Genomic DNA, 24,067 nt, shown 5'->3' on the forward strand with positions numbered 1-24,067 from the left:
CAGATGTAGACAGTTTGAAGATCAATACCAACAAGGAAAATACAACTTTTTTCTTTGACTTGGGTGGCTGATATTATATATTTAGCTTTTGAAATGGTTGTCCTCCACTCTGTCGAAGTATCAGGTCTCACTTTTACAGATCCCCCAGCCACACCTTTTGAACATCTGGAGTTTCAAATTCAAAGTACATGAAAACCCGAAAGCTTAATCAAGGTGAAGGTGTATAGTGTAACAGTTGCTAAACAGTAATTAGAGAAGAAAATGAAGCAGATGTTCAGAAAGATTTGGCGAGTGTCAGGATTGTGATTGGCAGCAACATAATAACAAAGTAGGTTTTTTTGCTGTGCTGCTAGAGAAGTTCCCATTAGGGCCCCCCTGGGATGATCCAGGCCTGCCACCTGCCTCACGACCCAACATTGTGTGTTCTGACAACACACTGCAAGAGTGCTTCATAAAGAGTCATTAACAAAGTTGTCAGAAACAGCATTGGTTACAAGTCGTCACCTGACCCCCTCCTTCTCGACACTGTTACAAATGAACTCAGGCCAAAAGGAAAAAGAAGGTCACAGTACTTTAAAATTGACTGTGATTTGATCAAAAATGTGATTTGCAAATTACATCAGGGCTGGAGAATGCATACAAACAATTAACACAATATTTTAATAATTTTGCAGCCATGGACCTGGCTTATAACTAACTAACTAACTAACTTACTCACTCACTCATGTTTAGCAGGTGGAATACTCCCCACAAGGGGGCCCCATTAGCACTTTAATAGCTTTTGATGCTTTATAAGAGCAATGCTTCTCATTAAAGGCACTGTATGTCTTTGTTAAACAGGTTATTATTCACTAAATGAAAACCACACATTTACTAATACTAAATAACATTGAGCAGTGCAAGTGCTGTGGATGAATATTTGCAGTTGTAAGTGCAAACATACGCAATCACGAGATCCTGCTGGTGGGTCTTCAGGCCAATAACTTCCCTGTGATGTGCACAAGGACTGTTTGCAACACAGCTTCACATCGACAACATCGAGATGTTTGCGGGTCACTGATGTCCCCACACCTTGTGTCAGTCTCAAACTGGACATGACTGCTGTAATTGAAACACTAATACCACTGTTTTATTATGACCACTCCTTGTCCACAAGCTAGTGGCAATCTCTGGGCCCACTCATCCATGTGGAAGGCACTCTTAACTGATTTGGGTATGAGTCCATCCTTGCAGATCACGTACACCCATACATGCTGATTGTCTGCCCTGGGGCGGATGGGATCTTCCAGCAAGACAATGCGACACATCACATGGCTAGAAATGTCTGACATTGGTTGGAAGAACATGACCAAGACTTCCAAGTACTACCTACCCGACCTGAACCCAACTGAGCATTTGTGGGACCACCTTAATCGTCGTGTTTGCTCTATGGATCCTCCCCCACGCCCCCTCCAGCAGCTGTGGGACACATTGAGTCAGGATGGCTCCAGATACCTGTGACAACCTACCAGGGTCTTATTGAATCACTCCCAGCCTGTCTGGCTGCTGTCTGTGCTGCGCATGATGGTTGTGCCTCTGGATATGCCAGAATATATTACTTCAATGATGTCTGTAAATAATGGTATTTATCAGACTCGCTCCAGTGGCTGGATCACACTGAACTGGGAAAATCTGCTTGTAGTTCCAGAGCACCAGCGAACTGGACCCTCGCTACAGGAAACATTAGCTCAGCTCGCTGGGTCACTCAGTTATTTTAAACTTCTACTCTCTAACCACCTCCACTCTGCCTCACACCGTTTTACCTGATATTTACCATTATTGTCTTATTTTTATAATTTTATTATTTATTTGTTTGTTTATTTATTATTATCCATATTCTTATTCTTATTTTAATTGATTATTTTATTATTATTTTAGTCATTTTAATTATTTTTAGTTTACTTTTTGATCTTATTCTTCACTGCAGTAACACTGACGTGGTGGTGGTGTGTTAGTGTGTGTTGCTGGAGTTTTCTGGACTGAGAATAGTCCACCAACCAAATAATACCTGCTCTGTGAGGGTCCATGGGGGTCCTGACCACTGAAGAACAGGGTAAAAGGGGGCTAACAAAGTATCAGAGAAACAGATGGACTACAGTCTGTGACTGTAGAACTACAAAGTGCACCTATATAGTAAGTGGAGCTGATAGAAACAAGGAGGTGGTCAGAATGTTATGCCTGATCGGTGTATGAATGCCTTATCGGTTTTGGGTAAAGATGGCAAGAAGAAAAGATCTAAGTGACTCTGAAAGAGGGTTCATTACTGGGGCACAGATGGAAGGAGCTTCGGTCACAAAGACTGCTCAACTGGCTAGTGCTGGAACAGTGACTGAAGTGACAGCTGCCTTTAGATCGATGGGAAAGACATCAGTAAACAGTTGGAAATTGTGGTCAAAAGTGCTCATTCAGAGACTGTGATGGCCGTGCATTACTGCGTTACGTAAAGAAAAAAACAGAAGAGCGGCTGATCGTCGGGTCACTGAGAATGTCAGTGCAGGACGTGATCAGACTGTGTCGGCCACAACTATGTAGAGGCTGCAGTACATAAACCCATCATACAAACAGAACGACTTCTGAGAGTTGGTGTAAAGAACATGAGGCACTGGTCTACACAAGTTTGACCACCATTGAGCTTCACGCTGTACAACGCTGTGCAGACCTCACCTGCATGAACTGACCCTCCTGCTGCTGCTGCATAAACTCAGACTATCTAATTAACCGTTGCTCCACCTGTTTTTCCCCATTTCTGCATTCTGATATTTTATTCTAATGCTGTTTGCTATCCGGTGTCGACCAGAGGAGGATGGGTTCCCCTTCTGAGTCTTGGTTCCTCTCAAGGTTTCTTCCTTTTGCTCTTAGGGAGTTTCTCCTTGCCACTGTTGCCATTGGCAACGCTCACGGGGGCTCGGATCCGTAAAGCTGCTTTGTGATGACACCTGTTGTAAAAAGCAGCATACAAATAAACTTTGACTTGACTTGACTTGACAAGTGGGTGAGTCCATGAAGAGAACTGAGTACGCCTGAATGCTTGACCCATAGCTTGAGGGGGTCCAGTGGCTCTGTTATGCTGCATGGGCACTCTGTTGGCATGGCTTCCATCCACTAGTCCACTTAGAGCGAAGGCTCACTGCAAATCAAAGCACAATTATTGTGACTCATCCTCTGATGTCAAATTAAGGTTGAGTTAATTCCAGGACCCTCCCATTAGAGCAGGGGTGTCAAAGTCAACTACTAAAATGGGCCAAAAAAATCTAAAAATCTCAGCAGTCAGTTGGCAGAATGCCTCTGTTTTCATCTCATTTTTGAATAACATTTCACTATAACCTGATCTGGCCACTGTTCATTCAAAATGTGGGAAAATGTCAACAGCAAAATATCAGCGCTTTCAGCAGACCGTGAAATATCACATAAATACTCGAAATATTAAAAAACGAAAATGTTCCCAGCAGGTTGGTCTTTAAAACTGATCTATTTGCTTGAACGAGACAACTGCCAGCTGTACGTTTATTCATTGTAGGGATCAATTTCTAAGCTGCTAAGTGTTTACATTGGTGTGGTACAACTGAGGTGTAACTGCTGTCCCATAGATTGCTGTTGGGTGAGGGGGGGTGGGGTGGGAGTGCATGTTACATCACAGTGCATGCTGGGGATTGCAGTGCAGGACACTGTGGAAATGGCGAATGGTAATAGACAAATCATTTTTCAGGCTGCACAGGATTGTATGTTTGACATATGGGCATTGGAGTATAGAGACCCCCCATAGGAGAGACAGGATCTTGGAGGTCCCACATAACTGAATAAAAATGTGATTTTTGGATAAATTGAATATCCTCACACAAGGTGACCCTCTTCTTTTCCATTGTGTTTAACATGAATTTGTAATGTAAGTGTATAATCTACTGCTCTGAGCCACATTGCTCACACACCTCAACCTTCAGAGGAATTTTAGACACTTTAGACTTCGATTCAAACCCTCATTATCTTTATTCTATGAGGTTACATTTCTATCCTGATGGGCGGGATCTATTCCAGATTATACAACAGTTAGTTCCGGCCACGCGAGCTGATTGGTTGAGAGGCGTTCTAACTGTTATCGCCAATAACATCACGGCTGTGATGATCTACGGTGACCAAATCACAGCCGTGATGTTATTTCACAATAACACACTCCTTCTGTGTTCTACTGCTTAAATGACAATGCCCCCATCCACAGGTTAGGATTGGTCACTAAATGGTTTGGTCAAATCAAATCAAATCATGTTTATTGTCACATCACATTTACACAGCTGCGAAGCTGAGTGAAAATCTTAGGTGCGTAGCCCCTTGTAGTACTTACAAAGAGTAACGTGAAGGACAATGGCTCTTTAATGCTTTAACCTCTTAAAATCTTATGCTTATTACATACTAAGGCATATAATTCAGTAACTACAGAGACTCCAGTGAAAACGGGTGTGACTATTCTTAGCTTATAGGAGTGTGTAATTAAATTTGGGCCAGAATCTTACAGCATCTTGATTGGTGCTGCTGTCAGGGAGGTGAGTGGAAATGAATCTGCATTAGAGACCTCCTTCAGCGCTCTCAGGCGTAATCCTCTCTGCTGTGTGAATGGGCTGAGTGATGACTCATCAGGTTATAACATGTTCTCCCCCCTGACCTACAGCCATGCTTTACACTCTCTATTCAGTTTACAGTGCCATTGGTTTCTGGCAGTTTCTGAATGTCTCCTCGCCTTAAGATGCACATTCATGGAGCTGAAATGGTAAATTGTTAAGACTTTATGCTCGTTTTGGTAAAAGCTCCCCTCAAATTAACAGAACATGTGTTTTATGATACACATATTGCTATATGCTTACAATTTATTGCTCAAAGCCGAAAATCTTAGACGCTCTTTGTATTATTTTATAAAAATAATGTTTACAGAGCAGATCACTGAAGAGATGCCATCTGTTTATAGTTTACAGCCCAGATTTGTGGAAAAATTGGTCGACTTTCAGTAGAAAAAAAAAATTGTGAGTTCAGCTTCTTTTATTATAGGGGTTTAAAATGACATCACCCATCTATTTGACTGGAAAGAAGACAGTTACAGCTCTCATACGACCCCCACCTTTAGAATGTAGCTTATGAAATATGAAAGTTATGAAGTAAAAAATATGACGAAGTATGTTTTGCAACCACCGGTGGTTCCATGGAGTTAAAAAGGTTAAACCATTGGTCATTGTTTTGTCCTTTGTTCAACTGCCCAATCATTCTTCTTTTATTTTACTTATATTTTGCTGATATATGATTAATGACGTGTGTGGTGCTTTATATCAAAACTATTCATTTTTACAAGACCATTATTAGCCTTCTTTTAATTCTTAGAATAAACAGGCTAATTTTTGACTGTGCCTTTAAGATTTACATATGTCTACATGTCCTCTATTCAGATTGACTGTCATTTATTGTGCCTCATTCAAAAGCAGTGCAGGCTGAAACAGTCCCTGCACTTTAAATTTTAACCCCTTAAATGGCCAGGACCTCCCGACGGGCCCAAACTTTTATTACACTCTCTTATAGCCTAAAAATAGCTCAACCAGTTTGCATTGAGGCCCCTGTAGTTACTGAATAATAAGCCTTAGTATCTAATACACTTGGGGTTAATATGAATGCGCAGGGCTAAACTGGTGTAGGCTTTATATGCAGATACAGTCGTGTGATGCATGATCACACGACTGTGAAAAACACGTTTCTTAACCTTCTCCACCTGTTTAACACTAGAAAGGCCCACAGGAGAACAAACGCTGCAGTGTTAGCATGCTTAACCCTGCAGTATGTTTCACTGAACATAAAGCATCAACAGATAAGAATAAGTTTGTTTATATCAGTAACTGAGTAGGAAGTTTCTGCAGTGTTTTGTTCACACTTGTGAGTGCACAATGATTAAAGTGGACAATTGACTGTGTTTTGTTTCTAGAGGTAAGAAACAAACAATAGTCATCATTGATTTGTGCACTGTTGTTGTTGTCGTATTATTAGGTCAATTATTTATTCATAGATTTTTAGCACAATGTGCCATCACCAGACCACCTGTGTTTTCCCCCAAACCCCAGAGGATGCTTCACTGCCCCGTTGTGGTCCATAGCCCAGTGGTTGAGAAGCCCTGGTTTAACATTTAGAAAATAAATACATTATATATATATAGTTTGTTTTTTCAAGCGTGTTAAGGTCAACAAATAAACAGTAACTGTGCATTAAAACGTGTTGGAATGTGCTCTCTGTAGAGGATGTGGGCTTATTTTCACTTAGAAAGTCAACAGGTCAAGTCATTTGAGCGGGGGTGCCCAAACTTTTACATACACCCATAAGTGTAAATGACAAAAAATCAATTTATTCAAAATGGTCAGGTTTTACAGCTGCAGTGGTGTGAAAAAGTGTTTGCCCCCTTCCTGATTTCTTATTCTTTTGCATGTTTGTCAGACTTAAATGTTCCAGATCACCAAACAAATTTAAATATTAGACAAAAATGACACAAGTAAACACAAAATACAGTTTATAAATGAAGGTCTTTATTATTAAGGGAAAAAGAAATCCAGCCCTGTGTGAAAAAGTGATTGCCCCCCCCCCTGTTAAAACATAAATTAACTGTGGTTTATCACATCTTTGGAAAGCTGAGTTCAACTACCCTAGCCACACCCAGGCCTGATTACTGCCACACCTGTTCTCAATCAAGAAATCACTTAAATAGGACCTGCTAGACAAAGTGAGAGCCATTATCCACAAATGGCGAAAACATGGACCAGTGGTGAACCTTCCGAGGAGTGGCTGGCCGACAAACATTACCCCAAGAGTGCAGCGACGACTCATCCAAGAGGTCACAAAAGACCACACAACAACATCCAAAGAATTGCAGGCCTCACTTGCCTCAGTTAAGGTCAGTGTTCATGACTCCACCATAAGAAAGAGACTGGGCAAAAATGGCCTGCATGGCAGAGTTCCAAGACGAAAACCACTGCTGAGCAAAAAGAACATAAAGGCTCGTTTCAGTTTTGCCAGAAAATGTCTTGATGATCCCCAAGACTTTTGGGAGAATACTCTGTGGACTGACAAGACAAAAGTTGAACTTTTTGGAAGGTGTATGTCCCGTTACATCTGGCGTAGAAGTAACACAGCATTTCAGAAAAGGAACATCATACCAACAGTAAAATATGGTGGTGGTAGTGTGATGGTCTGGGGCTGTTTTGCTGCTTCAGGACCTGGAAGACTTGCTGTGTAAATGAAACCATGAATTCTGCTGTCTACCAAAAAATCCTGACGGAGAATGTCCGGCCATCTGTTCATGACCTCAAGCTGAAGCGCACTTGGCTTCTGCAGCAGGACAATGATCCAAAACACACCAGCAAGTCCACCTCTGAATGGCTTAAGAAAAACAAAATTAAGACTTGAGTGGCCTAGTCAAAGTCCTGACCTGAATCCGATTGAGATGCTGTGGCACGACCTTAAAAAGGCGGTTTATGCTCGGAAACCCTCCAATGTGGCTGAATTACAACAATTCTGCAAAGATGATTTGGCCAAAATTCCTCCACAGCGCTGTAAAAGACTCATTGCCAGTTATCACAAACGCTTGATTGCAGTTGTTGCTGCTAAGGGTGGCCCAACCAGTTATTAGGTTTAGGGGGCAATCACTTTTTCACACAGGGCCCTGTAGGTTTGGATTTCTTTTTCCCTTCATAATAAAGACCTTTATTTATAAACTGCATTTTGTGTTTACTTGTGTTATCTTTGTCTAATATTTAAATTTGTCTGGTGATCTGAAACGTTTAAGTGTGACAAACATGCAAAAGGATAAGAAATCAGGAAGGGGCAAACACTTTTTCACACCACTGTACACAGACTGGGGAGCGGTGCATTCTGAAACTTTAGCACCGTTACTACATAAAGTAATATAGAAAATACTGACTATTTTGGATCATTAGTGATGCAACGATGAGACGTGTTTAGCTTTAAACAAAGATCAATTGGAGCTCAAAGCTGGACCATCTTTAGCGACTTGTTTGCTCAGAAGCTGAAGGCGCTGCTCCAAACAGAAGTAAAATCTGAGATCAATCTGACAGCAGCAACAATTTAGGATCACATGGGTGCTTTTACTTCAATCGTAGGCTATTAGACGCCGTTAGGATTACACACTGTGTGAAGGTCAAGCCCTTAAAATAACCCTGGTGATCCATTAATGGCCATTAGCCCCAGAAGGGTTGCTTACAGGCTTCTGAAGGTGTTAGAGCCATTAGATGAGCAGCTTTTAGTGCGGCACAGTTACTTTGATAATCTTTCAATTCACCACTGTGTTTGTCATGTAAGGGTAAACGTCTGAGTTCAAGATGCTCAATTAATGATAAAATATACTGAATATTAAATCTGATAATATATGTAGTGCTGTGCAAAAGTCAGAGACCACCATTCATGGACTGAATTAATTCCCATGAAAAACAGCCGTTAAGTACAAGTTCTTCATTTTTCAGCTTCATTTGCAGAGTTGGGTAAGGTTGGGTAACGTTGGGTAACTAGTTTGTTTTTTGTCACTGTGAGTGATGAGCGACAACATATTGGCTGAGGAACATATCTTAAATTAATTATATTTAATATTAATTTAAAATATTAATATATTTTAATGACCTAAATGAATGTCTTTAGTTTAAATATATAATTCTGATAGGAAGTAAAAGTTACACCTGTAATTTTTGCGTATTCTATTTAAACTCCGCAAGTATCATACTAATAGTCTTTACTAATATATATTAGATTAACGACCTGGATAATAAGGAAATGAAAGGGAAATCAACCAATCATATTCTGATTCCCAGTGGGTGGGACAGGTTCTGTGACAAAACGTCACTCTAAGCCTTCTGGAAGTCTGAGATACGTCACTGATTACAAACACCAGTGGTAGTCCAATCAGGTTTCAGTCAAAAATGTGCAGCAGCGTTAACTTAGCGCTAACATAGCATTAAAAATCCCATTAGGGTGCCAGTAGAAATTAGTGTAGTAGAGATTTTTTTTTTTTTGATTGAACTTTGACACTTAGGTCCCGAAATAACAGCCATGGTTGACCACAGGGTTATATAATCAAGTCCCCCTCCGTGTGACCCTGCACTGGTATGAGTTGCGTAATCAATCGTTTCATGCACCCTATACTATATATGACTCTGTATGTATGCAGATGTTGGCATAAAGATGAAAGAGGTGAAACGTCTGTGCCACTCCTTGCTGTTGCTGTTGATGTAATGCTGCTCTGTAATTCATCACAGTCTTTCAGCGTCAGCCAAGCCTCTTCCTGACCTTTTCAGTATGAACGTGACTCTGTGCAGATCCTCTCACACACAGACACCGGGGTGGGGACTGTGCATGTGTGTCTAAGATAAAAGATCCACCTCATCTTAGTCAACACACATCAAGCGTAGGCACTATCTGAGAAAACAAGGTGTGACGACTCCACAGCTTTCATTAGAGTCAAAGGTCAGAGAATCTGTTTATTTGGTGGACCTGTGCCAGCACTTCTCCTGACCCAGGAACAGCTTCAGTGAAGACACACTAATATTCAAAAGCTTGGAGTCACTTGTTTTATAATATAAACAGTAGCATTTAATAATATTTAGGAATGTTCTTGAGGATAAATGTATACAATAATTCTGTTTTACAGTTTAAATGTTGGGAGCTGTAGATGACTGTAAAATTGTGTAACATCAGAAATAAGGTTTTGGTAAAATGAATACCCAGAATAAATGTATGATAAAAATGAATATTCATATTTCGAAATCCACAATCTGGAGGCAAAAGCTGTCGAGGAACGACAGGAAATATGTAAATGTAGTGTATTGTTTAGTGTTCAGTCACTTCATGTTCCGTAAAAATGTTCCAAAAATATTGAATATCATCTAAAACTGCTGCTTCTTATGTTGTAATATTTGTACACACTGATGTCAAAAAGTACCGAAACCTTTAATACCAGGAAACTGAAACTGAGCTTCACATATTCATGCTAATGTCTCGTTATGATAGGCTTCTAACGGTAATCTCTGGTTTTCATGAATTTATCTCTCATTAATACACCTGTGATGTGCTTCTTACAGTGGTCACTGCTTTTCATAAGGCTATTCTTATTGGTGACAGTGACTGTAACTAACACTCTTACTCTGTTACTAGTTGGTGACAGTGACAGGTTTTCATAGAACTGTATGCACTTACAATCCAGGGCGTCAGCTTTTAAACACGCCTACATATAACAACAATCTCACAAGTTGAACCAGGTTAGTCTTGGTCCTTTTCAGAATAGCCACACAGAGGACCCTGTGTTCTATCAAACTGTTCATCGTTTAAAAATCACAGCTTCTCCAAATGCAACACATTGATTAGCTCCTTTATCCATTTCATATGTTGGTACTGACTCTTGTTTCCACATTTGTAGTATATATATATTTTGCAATAACCAGGGTAAAAAGAATGGCCTGCTGTTCATGTTTCTCCACGGTTACTGAGTGATTAGTTGTTCCCAACACAGCCCAAAGTGGATTAGGTTTCCAGTCCCTTCCAAATGCTTTTGACAGGCAATTAAATACACTGCCCCAAAATGTCTGCAGCTTACTTCAGGCCCATAATGAATTTATCTGTACCTTCCATTGCATTACATTTGCTACATAAAGGGGAAATGTGTGGAAAAACCTTGTGAAGCTTAGTTTTTAGAGTTATATCCTACGCAGGGTTTTAAACTGGACTAAATTATGTCTTACATTTATTGACCAATTATGTATTTTCTTCAGACAGACCTCCCATACATCATTTTCTATTTCCATTCCTAACTCGTCTTCCCACATAAGCTTAACTGACTCTGTACTTGTGTTCATATGTCTTAAAAATATTTGATCAAAATTGGAGATGGACCACAGTCTGTAACTGTAGAACTACAAAGTGCACCTATATAGTAAGTGGAGCTGATAAAATGGACAATGAGCATAGAAACAAGGAGGCGGTCAGAATGTTGTGGCTGATCGGAGTCCCTAATACATTTTATCCCACTTTCTCATTTCACGCTTCCTATATTATTGTTTTGCTGTCGGGTGTCGACTGCAGGAGGACGGGTTCCACATTCACACAGCAGGTAAAAGTGGCCCAAATCCGATCTTTTTCCTCAAATGTGACACAGATGTGTGTCTGTGTGTCAGTGTGGACAGATAAGCACACTGAATCTGACGCTTTCATATGTGGTACTGAAGTCGATACGTATCCGATCTCTGATCTGAGTCTACGACTCAGTCTGAACAGCCAGATCGGAATTCATGTGACTTTTACGTCAGTACAAGTAATTCGCACTGCTGATACACTTAGTCTGATGTTTCTGTACTAAAAATTTGGAGAGATACATCAAACCGCTCCGTGTTCGAAGAGGTGTCGAAGGCAGCCGGAGGAGCCCGAGGCTGCAGCGTCAGAGAACAGTTTAAAGAATCCAAGGACACAAACCAAAGAAGTGGAACTCGAACACATTGTGGGTGATGAGCCCAGTTGTCAACCACTGGAACTTCATTCAAGCTGAAAGCTCCGGGATCGACTGGTGTTCGCCGGCCGTCATGACTGTCGTGGACGAGCCGCCACGTGAAGCACTGTTCTTTTGCGCATGCGGGTCAGTTTAGGAGCTGATCTGTTCAGACTGAAGTCGCATACAGATCACATTTAAAAGATAATCTGAACAGCCAAACAAAAAAATCGGATTTGGTGAGAAAATCAGATTTGGGCCACTTTTACCTGCTGTGTGAACGCAGCCTTAGGGAGTTTTCTTGCCCCAGTTGCCCTTGGCCTGCTCATCTGGAGCTTGGACTTTTTTCTGTAAAGCTGCTTTCTGACATCATCTGTTGTTAAAATCAGTTTATAAACCTTGAATTGATCTGAATTGCTTTCCCACTGGCCATCAGTCCAGCACCGAAAGTTCCAGATATATGAACCTGCTTAAGATCAGTGTGAACAGGATGTAATGGTACTCCAGTGTTCTTTTCTGTCTTAGAGCTTAAATTAAAGAAAATGTAGCAAATTCTTTCCTCTTTTAAGTGAAGATAAAATCAGCAAACACCATTATATCAGCGGTCAGTGCACCAGAATGTAAACTGTAATGTTAAATTAATGTGTCAACATGATGTATTTACAGCATCATTACTTTGTAATGAGTTCACTAAGATAAGCAACTTAGGAGGCTAATGCTAACACTATTAGCATTTATGCTAGCTTCCACAGAACACTCATATTTTCACACTCAACAGAGGAAAATAGTCGAGATGGTCAGGTGTCCACACACTGTTGACCATATAGTGTATTATGAAACTTTATTTTGAAAGACTTCATTAAATCTAAATGGACGATTTTTAAATAAACACACACCTTCAACCATAATCTTTAAGACTGTGTAGTTATTATTGATTAAAATAATTATAGTATTACTGAAACAAGTAGTGATTCCAAAGTGCTCATCCTCATAAACAGAACAGACCCAATGTTCTTCAAGCTCTAGAGAAATCCTCATCATTTAAAATGTATGATCTTAGTCTTGTACAGCTTTGAGCCCAGACACAAAAGGAGGAGAGGCAGAGCAGCAAGACAGCCAATTTTCATTCATTTCCCTAAAGACCTTTAGCTTAAAATACCTTCCTGCAGAGCAATGACGTCCTGCGGATTCACACCTCATTTACTGCAGTTCATATTTCAGCCTTTTAAAACATTGAGCCCAAATACAAGAATGAAAAGTGTATTTTCATAATAATGCTTTCAGAAATGTGGAGTAGCTTTTTTCCTCTTTTGATTTTGAGTATCGTTGTGAACAATACATGCATTCATTTGTTCACTATCATTTCCATGTATTCATACACATACATAGGTTCACCAATCTAGGCCAACTGTAATAAACAGGTGTTAAAAAGGCACGAAACTCATATAAACTCAAGTGGCTCCCAGCATTATATTGTTTGTTTATGGACAGTAGTTGTGTGTTGTGATAAGACATGGCCTTGGTGACTGTGGGGTGTGTGATTATCAGAGCCAGGCTACATGAGGCAGGAGCGTGCTCAGGGCTGCTGGAATTGCGGGGGTGACCGGAAGTTTGACCCACCACTTTTCAAAGAACTGGGGTGACGCCCCACTACTTTCTGACTGAGCTCAGGACAAAATCTCTCTCTAAACTGCACAGAGCACTGACACATAAACATAAAACAGAATCCTGTGACCACTCCACCTGTTTTCAGGTCCGCACCGCAGAAGTGAATGGTGGTCTGGCAAAAATCGCAGGTGTCGGGCCACTTCTGAGTGGACCCTGCTTCAGTATACTGCAGCGCTGAACTGCCTGCTAGAGCACTGGTCTTTAATTGTTGTTAATAATAGCAGATGAACTATAAATAACAGCAAAGATATGCTTTTTGATTTTGGCTCATGGATTGCTGAACATATTTTTGGCCAAGTGTTAGTGAGCTGATTGATTGATTAAATTCAAATGAGCAAACCAATCATAACTGACCCTCCCGATGATGCTGATGCTGCATAAACTCAAACTAATCTAATGACCCATTGCTCCACCTGTTTTCCCCATTTTGTACCACAATATTTTATACTAACACTGTTTGCTGTCCAGTGTGGTCCAGAGGAGGATGGGTTCCCCTTCTGAGTCTTGGTTCCTCTCAGTCTTTCTTCCTCTTGCTCTTAGGGAGTTTTTCCTTCCCTGTCGCCATTGGCGACGCTCATGGGGGCTCGGACCCAGATTTTGTTTTCTGTAAAGCTGCTTTGTGACAACACCTGTTGTAAAAAGCGCTATATAAATAAACTTTGCCTTGACTTAAAGGAGGAGATATCAAGTTAGGTTTATTATTATTGCTTTGATTATTATTCACATCATGGTGGTGAAAGTGAGAGCCACAGAGTAGCACTTGCTTCCCTGCAAAAATTTCTGACCAGTAAACAAACCTACATTTGGAAATCGGTGCACTTAAACTGTTGCAGTGTGAACTCAACTGAACCAAATTAAAATAAAATACAATATAAAAAATCCAAAACTCCCGGTGCAGAAAAGCCTCCACAGCCTGAGGTCCTTCAGAGATGTTACCTAGTAGAGTTTGGTATCTGAACCTGAACCCAGTGAAGTGCAGGGTCAAACCAACACTGACCCTGTTCATCAGGAGGTCAGCCAGTCAGTGGCCTGGTTGCATTTTGTCACTCAGCCTGCTGTGTTTTTGTTATTATTTTATTTATTTGTTAATTTTATGTATTAACAGTATGTTTTTCCCCACCCTTTTTGGAGGTGTGGCGGCACCCCTGAGCGTAGTAGTGCATTGCTTCAGTTTAGACAAGCCAAACGTGCCAAACATGAATGACAAAGTCAAAATAAATTGAGATCCAGAAAAAGTGTAAATTAATTTTAAAGATCAAGATAAAGATCATTTTAAAATGATGTTTTTAAGCACTTCTCTCAGATGGGCCGTGTAGCATGTGACGATCTCCCGTTGAAACAAAATGACAAAATTTAAATGACAACCATGTTAGCGCTTTAATGTAGACCAGTGGTTAAAGTTTAGGGTTATTAACAAACCCTAAATTTCAACTTTTCAAAATAATGCTTACAGTTTTTTAGTGTTTTGCATTTTTTAAAACTTGTGTTTAAAAAGATGATTTTGATTTCTTTTCAAGGTGAAAAAATAAATCCTGTCCACAATTTCATGTCAGTACCACAACACAAAGAGTTTTAGTCAGTAGGTGGAGCCTTACTTTAGCCACACCCCTGCATTTTAGAGCAGAAAGTGAGGCTGCATCCCTGTCCCTCATGGCCACATGGTGAACAGTTCGACTAAATGTGTCCCAAAGTCTGAAAATCAGTGTGTAGCTGTAATTTTCACTACCAAAACACATCTTTTCTTCACTTAAATATGCTTGTTGTGTTTTAGTTTGAATTTATGTGTGTACAACTTTTCGAGGCTGTGTTTGCTGGTCATGTACTGGTTAGTGTTTTTAAATTATGCCATAATCACATTAAATTGTCACTACTGAAACAGTCACTGCCGAAACGGTCACTGCCAACACATTTGGTAAAGTTTCTGAGGCTTTATTGTTGCATTAGTAGAGATAAAATGGAATAAATGTGACTTAAAGATTTAGATTTAAAATGATTTACAGTCTGAGTCAGATAAAAGTCTGAAATGTGTTTTCAACTCTAAATTTGAATTAATTCAATACAATGAGCCGTACTTTATGCTTGTATTATTAAAATCTGATTTGCATACAGAATAACATGTTAGAATAGTTTTGTCTATAATGGTATTTTTATAAACTGAAAAAGTCTGATATAAACTCTAGAACAGCCCCACAAAATGCCCTTCTGTAGCACCTCCGACTCTGCCTTCACCAAGGCCTGCGCCACTAAAATAAGAAAAAACATTCTGGTAACACTTTCTATGAATGTCACCTTTATAAGCATCTATAAACATATTCATAACATGTTATAATGCATTCATAAGGCATTATAAACATGGCTATAAATATTTATAAATATGCATTACACGTTATAGCCATGTTTATTATGCATTATGAATTGTTAACATAATGCATTATAAGTACTGATCATAAATTATAAGAGCTCATAAGTCGTATTTGTCCGCTCTGAGTAAAGTGAAGCGTACTGTACTAAAGCCTCCTCCAGTGTTAAGAGTGAGGCTTCAAGTTGAAGTATTTACTGAAGGATTTACTGAAACACTAAAACATTCACAGTAAAGCACATTACAGGCTTCAAATGTCAGAGTTTAAACTAGAGCTGCATCAGTGTTTTACCCAATGTGGGAAAGGTAATGTACACCACCGTTAGCTTGGTATTTGTCTTTACTTTACACTCTCCAAGCTGGGACTGACTTCATTGGCACTGTTATAACATGTTATGCCTGTAATGTGCTTTACTGTGAATGTTTTAGTGTTTCAGTAAATCCTTCAGTAAATACTTCAACTTGAAGCCTCACTCTGAACACTGGAGGAGGCTTTAGTACAGTACGCTTCACTTTACTTAGAGCGGACAACTTATGAGCTCTTATAACTTGTTATGATCAGTACTTATAATGTATTATGTTAACAATTCATAATGCATAATAAACATGGCTATAACGTGTAATGCATTTTTATAAATATTTATAGCCATGTTTATAATGTCTTATGAATGCATTATAACATGTTATGAATGTGTTTATAGATGCTTACAAAGGTGACATTCATAGAAAGTGTTACCAGAATGTTTTATCTTAATGTATGTTAAAGTGATAAGATTCTTTGACCTTTTCTATTGGTCCATTCATCACAAACTGTTTATAGAGTGTCATGTTGCTTACAAAGGATTGTGACATTTACAACAGTTTATTTGTATTGTTTGTTTACTATTTGCACTGCATTATCCGTTTGTTTATTCTATTTCCCCTAAGATAAATTTCTAAAACGCAGGTGTACCTGTCCTTGTGAAGCGATTCTGGTTCTGATTTTAATTCTCATGACTGCCTTAAGCAGGTGTTCACGTTTGATTGAAAAATTAGCTGCTGAAATCTGGAGAAAGTGAGGAAAAATGGGTTTCATTTACAGCCGAGTGAACTAAACCATCAGGCCGGAAATGATGAATGTTGAAAGTGAAAATCTCAGCTGGATGAAAAACTGATACTTACGAAGTCCTGAGATTATTACCATGAGGCCAAAAGCCACAGCCACCTTCAGTTATTATAGGGCCTGTTCACTAGGGGCTAAATTTGAGCCTCAGGATTTCATGTAGAGGACGCTTATTATGCCCACTGAGCAAAGATTTGATTCCAGCTACGTTTCTGCAAGAATGTCCAGATATAAAGTCATGTGAGCGTGGAAATGAATTGTTGCTGTTTGGTGGTCCATCCAGCACTAGTTAGCACCAATCGAAAGACTGGTAGAGAGCAACTCCCCCTTATTTGATTAATCAAAGGAAAATGACGTGTGTATTTGAACCTCGCTAGCCTTTCTCCAACATGGACAGAGAGGGCTGGAAGTTCAGCTTGTCCTGCTTTTGCTTGGAAATTAAGTATAAACTGAATATTTTTTCACCAGGCAATAAATCATCATTGTTGTATCAAAGCTTTGTATCCCATAAAAGGTGGCTAAGTAGGAGATGTGCAAATGTACAGACAATTTCTGGGCCATTTCTATTGATTTATTCTTCATGAAATGTAAAGGGCAACTGGCATTTGCAATTGACATAAAAGGATACGAACAAAAATGCAAAAAGCAAAAATGAAGTTACAAAGTTGTAACACAAAAACAACAATTCCTTGAAGACCGTTGTGACCAATATCCAATCCATCCAGCCCAGTTTCAGTACAAATGTTCAGTATGAATCAATTTCATGACTTTCTATGATTTTTTTCCCATGAAACCTCAACTCCACTGCGACATTATTCTCAACACATCACTGTAAAGCAAATGATGTCTGGGGTCATCGAGGCTATGAGGGTATGAGAGACATGATGTTGACGCACTTTATTTTAGTTCCCCCTGTTACTCGTTTGATATATGGGTGGGATATTTTTTATCGTCCACTGTCGTGTTATACTTCGTTTTGAAGTCTTGCTCAAGCTGTAAAGGAAGTAAATCAACGCTGTCAACAAGGGTTTAAACCACCAGATAACACTAGTGTGTATCATGCACATGTTGCACGTAGAGTGTGAGTTGGTCTTGACAAGTCAACGGCATCATGACTTCTGCAATTGAACTGCTCAGTGACGTCTGGAGTCAGTAACTGAGGAAAGTCAAACAGGGACCGGTTGTGTGTAACAGGGCAGAAGGAAAAAAGCTGTAAATCCATCCACATTAATTTAGATTGGGTTTAAAGCCTCCATAGCCACAGATGAGGCCATCTGCATTTATATATCAAGCAGATCCTTTATTTCAAGGTGAAGGTTAACATCTATTCATATTTAAATTAATTACTATAGGTGCTTTCTGAGAATTGAATCTGAGGTGTTTACATTGTTACACTCTTAAAAATAAAGGAGGAAAAAAGGTTCCTGGGAGTGACATCATCAAAGGACCATGTTTAAGAACTTTCTTTAACCCTCTGGGGTCTGAGGGCATTTTTTCGATGTTTGCATATCTTTTTAAATTTGCCTTTAATCCGTTTGCATATAACATGATACCCATATGTTTCACAAAATGCTCTGCTATCTTCATTACTACTTTCCAAAACCACTGCGGCAACAAAAAAGTAGATTAACTTTGCTCTGCTTTAAGCTTTAGCTCAGCTATGGCCGCTTTTCTCACATCTCTGGCAGGAAACTTTTACTTAAAAGTAGAACAGTTTCTTGTAAAACGTCTCTCAACGTTCAGTTTTTATGAGGCTGAAGTCGCTTCTCATTGGCTAGCTTCTTGTTCGAATTTCCCCATTCCACAAATGGTGCCCAAGGTACCAGAATGTTAAGGTAGAACAGGAACATTCAAACAAGAAGCTGGCAAAAGAGCTTTTTTTAAAAAACTTTTTAGTGATAGTTTTTCATTGCAAATTAAACATATTCAGAAAACAGTGCTTATAAAGGCAAATAAGTCCATTCATCTGCAAATTACTGATCTCTCTCTTTGCCTTTTCATTAGACACTAGTTAGGCCAGATTGCTGTCTGCATTGCTGTGTGACCAGCGAGGATAACCTACAGGGTTAAAGGTTAGTGAATTAGCAGCGTTTAAGATCATTTATTGTTAAACTGTGTTGAATGATCAGCAGAACTTTCTTTTCCTGGATTATTTTATTTGTACTATTTTTCTGTTTATTTCTTTTTTCTTAATTCTGCTGCGGAGCCACCACAGGGCAGTAAAAGAGCCGCATGCAGCTCCAAAGCCGCATTTTGCTGACCCCTGCTTTTATCTCTATAATCTCTATTCGTCAGTTTCACACAAAATGTAGACGGACACACAAATTCACCAATTACTCACAGTGAGAGGCAGATGACGTGTTTCTCAACCGCTCTTCAGAGCCTCATAACTCCAGATGTGAGTCATGTACGATCTTTCAATGAGATGGAATCGAAAGGGAGACACTACAGATTCAGGAAATGAGCTGTATTTCTATTTTACACTGTATTATTACAAAGATACAGAAACAGATATAGAATCATTGATTTGATGTGCAGGTGAGTTCATCCACCCCAGAGCATTAAAAACCTTAACTGAAACCACTGAATTGAAAGGTTCCTTATGGAAACCAAAAGTGGTTCTATGGCATTGCTCCAAATTGCGCCCTCTTTGGTACGGTTAAGGCCCTTTTTCACCAGGTACAGCATGTGGAATGTTATTGGTTCAGATCTGTCTTCACATGTTTTGTCATCATTTCCATCACCTGTGCTGAACTGACCGTTTGAAAAAACCTCCCTTAGTTATTGTTGTTTGTTGTCTTTGAGACTTTCAGCTGAGGCCATCTGGCAGCATCTGTAAGACTTGTGCTAAGAGCCTGACCATTCCAGTGGCACAGGAAGAATAACTGGGCGCTACAGCTGCAGGTTTTCCTGTCTAATAAGGAGGAGGTTTGAATGAGGGATGCTGTCCTTGTAGATGAGCTAACACTAAATCCAACACTAAAGCTAGCACTGAAGCTAGACCGAGCATATTAGATGACTGTGGAGTCGCAGTCTTGTACAAAAATATCATGCATTTAAGTGGATTAATATTAGTTTTACAGAATTTTTAATCACAAATGAGAGAATTGTATAGTCCTGTTTGACTGACGGAGGGAGGAGAACTCTGAGAAGTTCTGGGCAGCTTCTGATGTGAGCTGGAAGGCAGAATCCCTCTTTTTCATCAAGAACTGACTAATTGAACATGGGGTGGTGGTGAGGTGTAAAAACCTCTTCACAGGAACCAGACAGTGAACATTCATAGGACATTTATAGAGAATTTATAGGACAGAGAATTGGTAGGAGGAAGGGCTTCAGGCATGGTTCTTCCTCCAAACCTCGGTTACTCCATAACTCCACATTAATCAGCAGCTTCCTTAAGAAGCATTAAGTAGGATTAGTTAGCATTGTTCTGTAAAATCACCATAAACACCATATTAAAATGAATGCTAGTATCAAAAAACATGAAACAAAACCAGGAAGGAACCCTCGGGGCCTTCTAGGCCTTCAGAGAAGACCTAATAATTTACAATTTTGCAATTCAAATTTCGCAGTTATTACAGTTTCACAAGTTCTGGATGGAAACAAATAGGTTAAATTCTTGAAATGTCCAGTGGGAAACTGTCCAATCCAGAAGTGGCACGTATTGGCTCTGCTGTCTATTTTTGCATAATTTGCATATGAAAATGATGAAAACAGTAATAAACTCTGTGTCTGTTGTGTTAACCAGCATCATGATTAATCTGATCATCTCTTCATAGCTTCCTGTCAGAATTCCTGTTTCACCTTAAACAGTGCAGCAGTTACAGCTGCATCATTTAAGGTGGAATGGAAAACAGCACTTATACTAATTAAAGAGCACTTATACTAATTAAAATAACTGTAAGTAAACAGTGCCACACTCTACCAGTTGTTTTGTTGTATCATCTGGACACTGAACCAGCTGATTTATCCTAACATTAATAATTGATTTTCTAAAAATGTGTTTGTTTGTTATGTAAAGACACCAGCTGTCATTTCTGACTACATAGTTCAAGAACACCTTCAAAGTAAAATCAAAATGATGAGCATATTTGAAAGTAATTTAATCCTGGAAGAAAGTGAAGTTGCATTTCTGATGTCATGCTCATGGTCATTTGATAAATTGCTTATTAATTTATTTAGTTTAATATTTAACATTTTACTGTAGTTATTACATAATAGTGATATCAGCACAAAACAACAACGTTTAAAAAACAGAAATGAAAAACTACATGCACAGTATATAAATACATATATGTACTTCACATACATTCATTTGCAAAAGTTTAGGCACACATTATATTTAATATAAATATGTAGGCTTTGTTTACTAAATTAGCAGATAATAGTTTTCTGTGCAGAGTGTGCTGACCTATATTTTACTTAGAAAATCAGTAAAATATGTCATTTTGCATATAATTGTACACACATTTGTACAGTTTTAAGTGTATCAATGTTTTTGTAAAATCAAATGTGTATTTTGAAGTTTGAGTATGCTGTTTTGGCTGACTCAAATACATAAGCTAATAATATGGCCTTTTGCATATTGTGCTACTGTAATTGGACTTGAATGAGAGCTTTAGGTTGTGTACGATGCCTGTAATGGTGGGAACTATAATATCAGCATGAATTTCTGTCAAATACACAGAAAAGAGGGCAGAAATTTTAAAATGAGCTGCTCTTCTGTTCCGTCAGAGCTTGGAAGTGATGAATTAGAGGGTCGTGCTGAAATCATGGAAACTCACATCTCCACTGTCCATCCACTCTGTGACCCTGCATAGGTTCACCTTGTTTCTCTGAAGGCCTCAGCAGTACAGTGTGTGACCAACACTAAGGTTGGACCAAAACAGCGTTCTGCACATTTATTCAGGATGCAGCTCTAGAACTCGGAGGATGCAGCCAATTAACCTATCAATGTATTGTTTTAGAACTACAGTCGCTGGGTTGGACCAGCTTTACAGGAAAGAAAGGCTTAATAACCTCCAGCTTGTCCAGGTGACAGAATTAGAGAGCCTTATTTATTTCAAATAATGTTTACTTACACCTGGAGAGGAACAAATGAGGCAACCTTGGGTCCTCCGATAGTTTTTTCTTGCTTTGACTTGTTTGTTTGCTTGTTTTTAATTACTCTCCAACTGTTCGGCCTTCTGACTTTGCATAGTTATTTGAAGTTTTGAATTAGCCCAGCCCATTCAGACCCTTCTGCCTCCAGTATATTTTGTATAAATGGGTATTCTACTCAATAAGCCAGGCTTATTTTAATAACCTCAGCTCATTTTTGTCCATTTCCATTCCAAAGAAGTTAATGTTAAGCGTCATGTGGTTACTATGGCAACATATGCTTTCGGACAAACCTGGGGATGTATTACAGAAACTTCCCATCTTTTTGTCTTAAGCCAAGATCTAAAAGGGTCAGGATAGGATTTTTTCATAAATTCATATTTCAGAAGCAAATTTTTATCGTAATTGCGGAATCTGATCTTACAACATCTGATCTGATCTCAAGATAGGAAATCTTTACCTACCGGATCAAAGTCGACAATCAACTGTCATTTCTGTTAAGTAGCAACCACCCATACACACACAGCTGAAACGTAAACACAGCTATAGCTACCGTTAGGATGTAAAAAAGGTCAAACTAAAGGGTGATAGACTAAGTTAACAATGCTGTGTCAGCACTTTGTGCTGTTTATCAGAGCGTCGCCGCTCCCCAGTTTCAGTCTCCATTTCCCAAACGCTTTAGCCGAGCGCGCTAACGTTACTCCTCCTAATAATCAGACACACGTTCAGCTCCGTCTCCTCATTATTCACCACCATCACTGTAATATTTCATCATCAACATTAACACACGAAGGTGATCAGAGGGGCGGTGGAGATCGAGTCTGCAGCGTCTGAGATCTTTAAAACGCAGAGTTAGAAAAGAAAATCATCTCACAGTGAAAGCAGCGTTTTACAGTAGAAATAAATGGAGCTCATTATGCTGGTAGTGAACTATGCTGCTGACACAGCTGCCTAAAAACCATAGAAATGGACCTTAAACAGAAGTGAGGACCCTGTTGGGGTTCATCCTAAAGTTAGGACAGGATTTAGGAGGTTCAGTCTAGTTAGGATGTTTGTGTGATGCTGTTTTCTTATCTGGAGTTCATGATGAGATAATGAACTGTTATTCTGGAATAGCTACTGTCCAAAATTCAGTCTGTACTGAAGTGGTCATGGAGACTAAACTGATAAAATAAGGTTTCAGAGTTACAACGTTTCTGTAATGTGGCCTCTGTTCTGTACCAGCCTAAAGCTGAAGCTTAGCCTGATTCATTTATTGGAAAATCATGTGATTGAATTGATTTGCCAGGTCTCCCACAATAGTGTCTAACATACTGCATCACTCATTCACTTTTAATTTAATTTATTTTCATTTCATTTAATGTTAGATTGAGAATATACTATTTGGCCCATACACACACCGATCAGGCATAACATTCTGACCACCTCCTTGTTTCTACGCTCATTGTCCATTTTATCAGCTCCACTTACTCTATAGGAACTATAATATCAGCATGGATTTCTGTCAAATACACAGAAAAGAGGGCAGGAATTTTAAAATGAGCTGCTCTTCTGTTCCGTCAGAGCTTAGAAGTGATGAATTAGAGGGTCGTGCTGAAATCATGGAAACTCACATCTCCACTGTCCATCCACTCTGTGACCCTGCATAGGTTCACCTTGTTTCTCTGAAGGCCTCAGCAGTACAGTGTGTGACCAACACTAAGGTTGGACCAAAACAGCGTTCTGCACATTTATTCAGGATGCAGCTCTAGAACTCGGAGGATGCAGCCAATTAACCTATCAGTGTATTGTTTTAGAACTACAGTCGCTGCGTTGGACCAGCTTTACAGGAAAGAAAGGCAACCCAAATGATCCACCACCCCATAATGGTACCTGCTCTGTGAGGGTCCATGGGGGTCCTGACCACTGAAGAACAGGGTAAAAGGGGGCTAACAAAGTATCAGAGAAACAGATGGACTACAGTCTGTAACTGTAGAACTACAAAGTGCACCTATATAGTAAGTGGAGCTGATAAAATGGACAGTGAGCGCAGAAACAAGGAGGTGGTCATAATGTTATGATCAGCGTATATATAGAAAATGTATATATAATGCATATAAAAATGAATATAGAAAAAGTTTATTAAAGGTTTAGAAGCAGTTAAAGTGTCGTTGGTTAGTAGTATTGAAAAGTTAATTAAAATGGAGAAGATATTTCAACCAAAAAGTAATTATTACTATGTACAATTATAATAACTATGTTAATGTTTTAAAATTTAAGGTTTAAGATTCTGTAGATCCATAAAATATTGGTAAATATT

This window comes from Colossoma macropomum, unplaced genomic scaffold (genome assembly GCF_904425465.1).
Source record: "Colossoma macropomum unplaced genomic scaffold, Colossoma_macropomum, whole genome shotgun sequence".
Taxonomy (NCBI): domain Eukaryota; kingdom Metazoa; phylum Chordata; class Actinopteri; order Characiformes; family Serrasalmidae; genus Colossoma; species Colossoma macropomum.